The 8,740-nt window shown below is 49.9% G+C and overlaps 1 long non-coding RNA gene across 1 annotated transcript; it reads right to left on the bottom strand.

Moving 5' to 3' along the window:
- Positions 1 to 424: 424 nt before the first annotated feature.
- On the bottom strand, positions 425 to 8,243 carry LOC142874976 (uncharacterized). Its single transcript, XR_012922560.1, has 3 exons — positions 7,943 to 8,243; positions 2,588 to 2,949; positions 425 to 2,207 (listed from the first exon to the last, which is right to left on the bottom strand). It is a non-coding gene; the product is annotated as an uncharacterized LOC142874976 (long non-coding RNA).
- Between the last annotated feature and the right edge of the window lie 497 nt (positions 8,244 to 8,740).

The following is an 8,740-nucleotide window of genomic DNA, read 5'->3' as shown; positions in this document are numbered from 1 at the left end:
GCAGCCCTCCATTCTTACTGTCGCTGGAAGTAAGTGGCCCTAGGTTGTCTATTCAGATGAGAGAGCTTTCTCTGTTGATTCACAGGAAGAATATTCAGCCCTTTGACTTCCTGTTTTTGATGAACCTAGTAAAAGAAAAAGAAGTGGGGTTTTTTTATTTAAAATATAATTGGCCCCAAGTAATAGCTTATAAAAGAACAAATGGAAACTACACATTGATTAAAGATCAGGCCCTACAGCCCATCTTCAAGTTGAGGTGCTGGGGACCCCCCATGACACATGGCTAATACTGGAGCAGACATGCTTCTTGGGACACAAGATGTGACTGTTTTTAGGAGAGGAAGTGAAGAAGGGTGTCTTCAACCGAAACCCTAACAGATAAAATGTGTGCAAAGCGAGGGAGAGGGATGGCAAGTGGGCCGTGGGGAAGTGGGTCGTTCTGACTCCTGCACCAGCCTGATTGAGTTGATTCTGAGGAATGCGGGGAGGACCCCACTCACATTCAAGAGTGGCCAGAGGATGCAAACACAAACTGCAGTTCCCAGTCATACCTGTAGGCTGAGACAGCTGCCATCCACGCTGCACCCATTGCTCACAGAGGCAAGGCGACAGAGACCAGGGCAGTGTGTGCCCACGTTATGGGCACGCTGTGTGTCTTAGTTTGCTTTGCGTTGCTATAAGGAATAGCTGGGGCTGGGTAATTTATAAAGGAAAGAGGTTTATTTGGCTGATGGTACTGCAGACTGTACAAGAAGCATGGCGCCAGCATCTGCTTCTCATGAGGGCTTCAGGAAGCTTCCAGTCAAGGCGGAAGAGGAGGGGGAGCAGGCATGTCACGCGGAGAGAGGAGGAGCAAAACAGGGAGGAGGTGGTGCCAGGCTCCTTCAAACAACCAGCTCTTGTGTGAACTAATAGAGTGAGAACTCATGCATTATCACAGGGAGGGCATCAGACACCTCCCACCTGGTCCCACTTCCAACACTGGGGATCAAATTTCACTATGAGATTTGGAGGAGACAAATATCCAAACAGTATCACTGGGTAAACTGACCGGGAAGCTATCAGTGGAGGTGATGCGCCCCACCTGGCCAGCAGGAAGTCTAAGGGTGTCAACACCCAGCACACCTGTCATCAGTTCAGGCTCTGGTGAATAGACATGATGTTGTCATGCGGACAGGTGTGCCTGGCCTGCAAGTGCTCACAATGTTTCTCCTTACAGAGTTCCTGCCACCCTCAGAAAATGTCATGAATCTTCAATTAAGGGACCCCTTCACATAGCTGATGTTCAGTAAATAATAGGCCCCTTCTCTCTAGAAAGACTTCATAATATAGCTGTTAAGAACGTGGTCCTTGGCCATGACATTTCAGCTCTGCTCTTCATAAACTGGGCGGCCTTGTGCCAACTACCTTAACAACCTAGATCTGTTTCCTTACCTTCTTTGCAGAGTGGTTGTGATAAATTTACTTAAAGTGTGGAAGACAAAGTCCAGGCCATAGTAACTGCTCAATAAAAGGTAATATTGTTATGCCATGACTCTTCAGATGGATGAATTGCTTCAAGCTGGGCTCATGCTACATTATTGCATCATTTGTCTCTGTTTGTTGTAGTTGGTTTGCGTTTGTCTGTGTGCCCACACACACTGGACTGTGAATTTCATGCAACGGGAGCTATTTCTTGCTCATTGCTATTTTCCCAGCACATAGCATGGGCATTGGCATCTAGTAGGTGGTAAAGAAATGAACATCACCTAGCACGTTTGGCCCCCAGAGCATTGCACACATATAGCCAACGCACAACAGTGACAAGAGGAGGCACCTACCCTTTTTCTTCCCAGCTGTAGGGCTCCTTTCCCTTAGTCTTCTGAACCTGCGGAGTCACCTCTGACTACAAAGCTTGGGCACAGTATCTCTTGACACATGGGGCCCTGCCCCAGAAATTGAAAACCAGAGCTGTGGGGGTGGCACAGTGACATCTGCAGTGTAACACAGGCCCCAAGTGAGTCCGGAGCCCATGGAAGATTGAGATCCACCGGCTGGGGAAATGGCCTCTGGGTTGGCCCACGTGCAGCAAGCAGAGCCCAGCAGGCTGCAGGCAGCCTCGGAGACAGAAAGGCAAAGTTTCCTTTCCAACTCCTGCAAGAACGAGAGCAGCGATTCTCACACCTGCACAGCAAAGTGTGACACCACTGGGTCCCAACAGATGCCACCTGCACGAGAGATAATCACAGGGTGAACTATGTCCTCCGACACAAGAGAACAGAGCTCTTCCTCCCTCCAACCGTGTCAGGCCTATTAAACCATCAGCCCTGCAGGGGCCGGTCCTTGCTGGTCATTTAGGGAGGAGGAGGACCGAGCATTATTGCGTCCCTACTATGTAGTGGGTGCTGCACCTGGCCCTGGGTGAACAACAAAGCGTGCTTGGGAAGGACGAGTTTGCATCACTTGAGTTTAGAGAAACCTAAACTGCATATTCCCTTGGGGGAAGCTTTTTTTTTTTGTCTGAAGAGCACAGGAGATTAAAATAAAAACCAACCAGTTAATAGCTGCATTACAGGCTATGTTGCCACAAAGCAAAGGGGATTTATACCTGTCAACTAGGAGCACAGTCATCCACGATGCATCATTCCAGCCACACCATGGGCCTCACGCTCCGCACAGGGGCATCACCACAGCAACAGCGAGCAGCGATGCTCAGAGAATGGGCGTCGTGCCTCCCCCGGGCTGGCGCGAAGTTCTTAGTTGATTTTTATCTCGAGTGTCTTGGCTCACAGCATCGCAGGGGAGAGAGCCACTGACTCTACTGAGCAGGTAACAAGAGCCTCACGGCACATGCTTTCACGTGGAGCAACCTCTGCAGCAGTCGGCATGATGTGCCCACCCAGCTCCAAGAGATTCCAGCAAAACATCTGGACAACGGGCACCTCAGATCAGGGAGTGTGCCGCACGGACCTGTGGACAAAAAGCCTGTATAAAACCTTTAATCCGATCTCTTACTCGGGGCACAGAGAGCCCTTTGCACTAGGTTCCAAGCAGCCCACCCGAGGGCAAGGAGGCCGGAGCTCCAGCCAGCTCTGGGCCAACCACGTGAGCCTGCATTTGCTCTGAGCTGCCTTACTTAGAGATGCCTGTGGTCCCAGGCACTGTCTCCCCTACACAGGGGTTCCTCATGGCCAGAAGGGCCGAGATCTGCCTCTTCTCCCCGTGCAAGAAGGCGACATGAAACAAGGAGCTGTCTGGAAGGATCCGGCTGAATCCAGAGCTCCGGGCTGGGCAATGGTGGGAACAGGTGTTGAGGGGCAGCTCCATCAGCGGTTGATTCTTCAGGGGTTGGCACTGAAGTCAGGGAATCACCCAGCCCTTCTCCTTCCCATCAACAATTTTTGCAACCATTTGCCGTGATGATTATCTTCAACGAAGGACACAGAAGTGGGGAACCTCTGGCCTCGGGGCCCCATGTGGCCTTCTGGATCCTTGAGTGCAGCCTTTTGACTGAATCCGCCCCCTTCCCTTGTCCATGGCTAAGTGCAAGCAGACCACGGAGGAGCATGCAGCACACTGAGTTTGTCAGTGACGGAGCCGGGCTGATCAAGACCAATGTGTACTTTCCCCCCTGGCTCCCCAGTGGTATTTAATTACCGTCATTATTAATTCATAACAGTAATTCTCTTTTAAAAGAATATGGTGCTAAAAATAATGTTTCATACAAGTGTGAAAATTGAATCTAGAAATTTACTGGGGTCTACTTCCTCCCCAGAACTCTGCATCAGTGAAAACCGATTTGAAGCTGAATTTCCTTCTACAAAAACATTGCCCACTCACAAACCAGCCCGTGGAAACAGAAGAAGAGGAAGTTCCTCCCTCTTTCCTAATAGCCCTCCAAACTCCTTTTCTCTAGCTCCTTTGATCTGAGAATCTTTATCTTAAAGCACTTTATACACAGTCATTAATTTTCACAGCACTCCTGCTAAGAAGATTCTATTACTTCCATTAAACCATGGAGTAAATCGAGAAGCCAAATTAAGTGATTTTCCCACTCAGGAAATTAGTGGCCTAACCAGGCTCAAACACAGCAGCTAGGATTTCCAACGCTTCACTGTCAGCTGCCACTTTGACATGTCCTAGCTCCATGTAGTGGGTTAGGGCCTGGGCATCAGAGTCGGTACAACTCAGGTTCAAGTCCTGGCTCTGCAGTTTCCTTGGCAGGTCATTCACCTTCATTAAGTGCTTGCAAATTGGGGGTAATATTATAAGAACATTTGTTTCATAAAGTTGCTGTGAAGATTAAGCATGATAATGAACATAGAGTACTTAATACAGAATCTGGATCAAATAAAATATTATGTTATTATTGTTGTTATTTCACACACCTGGAAGGTATATCCCTCACCCAGCCCCCTCTTGTAATTTTTTACTCATCATTTCAGAAAATGAGCAAGCCACACCTGTAGCTGTGTGTTTAGCTCTGCCATGTAATACATACATTTGCAGAGAAAATCTGCTACGGGAGCATTAGGATACCTGAACACATTCCTGGAGAATTGCTACACCAACAGTTTTCCAAAGATTCATTCATACATACATCCACCCATCCATCCATCCATCTATCCATCCATCCATCCATCCACCCACCCATCCATCCATTCACCTATCCATCCATCCATCCACCCACCCACCCACCCATCCATCCATCCATCCACCCACCCATCCATCCACTCACCTATCCATCCATCCATCCACCCACCCACCCATCCATCCATCCATCCATCCACCCACCCATCCATCCACCCACCCACCCATCCATCCACCCATCCATCCACCTACCCACTCATCTATCCACCCATCCACCCACCAATCCATCCACTCACCCACTCATCTATCCACCCATCCATCCACCCATCCACCCACTAACCCACTCATCTATCTACCCACCCATCCATTCAAGCTCAGTACATATAGTAAGCACCTACCAGTTGTAAAGTCTGTGTTGAGATTGTGGGATGTGGGATATACTAAGATGATTAAGACATGGTCCCTGCTCTCAGAGCTACGAATCCAGACAATTAAAAGAAATTGTAGGCCAGGCATAGTAGTGGCTCATGCCTGTAATCTTAGCACTTTGGGAGGCCAAGACAGGAGGATTGCTTGAGGTCAGAGTTCAGGACCAGCCTGAGCAAGAATGAGACCCCGCCTCTAATAAAAATAGAAAAATTAAGCTGGATGCAGTGATGCAGGCCTGGAGTATCAGCTATTCACGAGGCTGAGGCAGGAGGGTTGCTTGGGCCCAGGAGTTTGAGGTTGCTGTGAACTGTGATTATGCCATTGCACTCTAGCTTGGGTGACAGAGCAAGACTCTGTCTCAAAAAAAACCCATAAAATAAATAGATAAATATATATGTGTGTGTGTGTGTATATATATGCATATATATAGTAAAAACAAAATGGAATGTGAAAAACACCTTAAGAGGAGTTACTGATGGTGAATGAAGTGTATTGCCATGTAGAAAAAGTAGTGAGCTAAGAGCCAGAAGATCCTTTCCTTAGCCCTGACTTGAAAGTGGGTCTGACGTGAGCCCCTCGCCTCCCTGGGCTCCAGTCTCCCCACATCACGGTGAGGGCGCGGCAGCGGAAGATTCCAAGGGCCCTATCAGCTCTCGCACGTCAATCCGGCTGCCTCTGGGGAAGGCACGGCCGCGCTCACACTGAGCAGGGAGGAAGGGGCGTGGCGTTCCAGGAGGAGGGAATGCTACGCACGCGTTCGTGGAGGCGGAAAGACATGGAACAGTAATGGAATGGCCACTGGCGCCATTTGACTACAGCAAATGGCAGGAGGAGGTCGTGTCTTGAGAATTAGATCCAGAATAACTCGGGAAGGGCCTTATTGCCAGGCTGAGGAACACACACACACACACACACACACACACACACACGTATACATGCACACACAGGTGACAGTGAGATGTTTGCAGGGCGTGAGCTTTAAAAGCAGGCTGGGGAGCAGAAAGGGTGAGGGAGACAATGGAAACAAGCAGAGGGGTAAAGTTCAGACAGTATTGATAAATGCCAGCTGGGTCAGAACTACAGTAGCAGTAAGAATGTAAAGGAAACAAATCTGAGGATATTTAGAGACACAATCTACACAACCTATTTGTTCATTAAGAGTGAGGAAAAGTAGTTGGGGACGACACTGTGAAGCCCTTCTCCAGCTCTGGAATATTCCAGTGAGCAGGTCAGGTGTGGGCTCTGCCTTTGCATGACTTGCAGTCCACGTACATTCTGGGAAGACCCTCCATTCGTATAAGAAATCACTTCTTGCTTCAGCTAGCATTTACTGAGAGCCCACTGTGTACACACTGAGTTAAGCCTTTCTTCCCCTGGAAGGAGAACATAAAGAGAAACGGTGCTTCGCCATGACAGGTGTCCCACGTGCCTCCAAGAGTCGGCATGAGGCAGAGGGAGAATTGGGCAGGTCTGAAGAATGGAAGAACTAATTCCTACTGAGCAAATCATCAGGATCTTTCCTGCCACAAGGAGCCTACGTCCCCAGAGTCAGCTCCTCCTGACACCTGTCACGCTGCGACATGCAAATGCAAGTCACGGCAGATGTCAATCTGCTTTGCAGAGAGTTAAAGTCCCCACTGAGATTGGCCCCTGAAGAAGCCCAGCTGGGATGCAGGGTCTCCCCTGCGGGCCCCATCAGCCCAGTTGTTGCCAGCGTTGAATGATCTGGGTTGGTGGCTCTCCTCTCTGTCTGCCCTACCCTCAGCAAACCAAACTGAGGCCACAGCCAGGGCTCGCAAACAGCCTGCACAGGGCGAGCAGCTAGATGCTCCGGGACTGTGCACCAGGCCCCCCTGCCAGGCCCCTCGGGGACGGGTACTTGACCGAGCAGGAAGGAAAGGGGCACCGTCCTGTCCTGCCTTCCACCCACCTGCCTGGTGACCACCTGTTGCATTTCATGTCTCGGCTCTAGGATTGTCAGATCCAGAGCCTCTGACCACTCTCAAACCCTTCCCAGGCACAATGAGCCACTCACTCTACCCTACTCAAGATTTTAACAGCCCCCATGATGCTTAATTTTAATCTTATTTATTCAAGTATCTTTCCCCCTAACAAACTACAACGATCCCTCGGACAGGACTCTGCCTTAGACATCTTTATACTTGAACACCTGGCCTTTACCTGACATATAGCCATACCCCAGGAGCATTTGCCAATTGAAAGCGTAGCACACATTTTTATAGAGTGCTCGCCCTGAGGTAGGGGCTGCCCCAAGTGCTTTGCACTATTAGTTTCATCCCCACAACTGTGTGTGTTTGATGTCATTCCCACTGTATAGATCAACACTGAGGCCCAGATGAGCTGAGCCACTTGGCCCCAAATGAAAGCACTACTCTCTTTTCTGAGATCTCCATCACCTGAGACAGACGGTGGGTAAAGCAATCTGAAATTGAGAAAACTTCTGATACCATTGCAAAACCAGTGGTTGCAAAAGCATTAGTCCAAGCTGATGCCGAAACGTGTAGACACACACTCAGATTCTAGGAATTCTTGCCTATTCCCCCTTGGGGAGGACACACTAGTCATTTAAAGATAGCACTGCAACACCCAAGCCCTGTGGGCCCATCATTAAGCCCCGTTCAGGCATAAGGAACAGCTAATGAAATAAATTGTAAAGTGTAACCAGCTCCTCTACCTCCCACACTGTCTGTCATAACATTTTCTGCCACTGGCTTGCAGTGACCATTCCCACCTCCGTCCCTGTTCACACACAGTGCTCAGCGGGAGGGAGGGAGGGAGGGAGTAGGCCGGCGGGTGCGGACAGAGCTGCTGGGAGGTAGCACGGGCTGCTTCTGCCCTCTGCCCATCCCCGAAAATAGCCCCTTTGACGGCCCCAAGCCCGGTCATCTCACGAGAGCACTGCGTAGATCCCGTTCTTACATACCAAAAAGGAAACAGCCCGCCTGGGCCCCGGATCCTTCACAGAGAAACAAAAGAGAGGCAGAGGGAGCCACGCTAGCTCCCCGGAGCAAAGGTGTACAGTCTAAACAGTTGCACAACCGCTGCTGCTGCAAACCAGAACATTCTGTACTGTCAGAAGAGGCTTAATTAGCCTGAACCAGGAGTCTGAGGTCATACGATTCAGAACATTTCGCAGCAGCCTGGGGTGTAACGTTAGAGGTGCTATGGGTCGTCCTACCGCACCACGATTGGGCCCCAAACTGGAAGGCATTTCATCTTCTCCAGTGCAGGCTTGATTGGAGAACACCCAGGGGTGCGGGGAGGAGGAGCTTCCTCCTGGACCTTGGAAGCCCGCAGTTGTTTTACTTGCGGGGGTGCGTGCCGATGTGTCCTGCTGCGCGTGCGTGCGCACGTGTGCATTCTCACGGCGTTCTCTGCTCCCGCTCAAAGGAAGCTCATGAAAGAGGCGAACGCATTTCAACGGCAAAGTAGTGGCATCATGTCTGAGTGTTCTGGGATGGGAAGATTGTCCCAGAGTTTACGTATTCATTTACTCATTCGTTCACTCTTTTCCGTCAGACTTGTGGGGGAGCATCCATTTATCGTCAGACCCCCATTATGGGCAGCAGACCCCAAAACATGCAGGTTCCCACAATCAGTTCCTACCGTTGCTGTAAAACATTACCGCAAACCTGGTGTCTTCGAACGACACAAATCTACCAGCTTGCAGTTCAGGGAGTCAGAAGCCGAAAATGAGTTTCACTGGGCACAAATCAAGGTG

The sequence above is a fragment of the Microcebus murinus genome, chromosome 13, assembly GCF_040939455.1.
Source record: "Microcebus murinus isolate Inina chromosome 13, M.murinus_Inina_mat1.0, whole genome shotgun sequence".
In the NCBI taxonomy this organism is placed as follows: domain Eukaryota; kingdom Metazoa; phylum Chordata; class Mammalia; order Primates; family Cheirogaleidae; genus Microcebus; species Microcebus murinus.
Note: the sequence above shows the minus strand (reverse complement) of the source record. Positions and strands in the feature narration are given on the sequence as shown.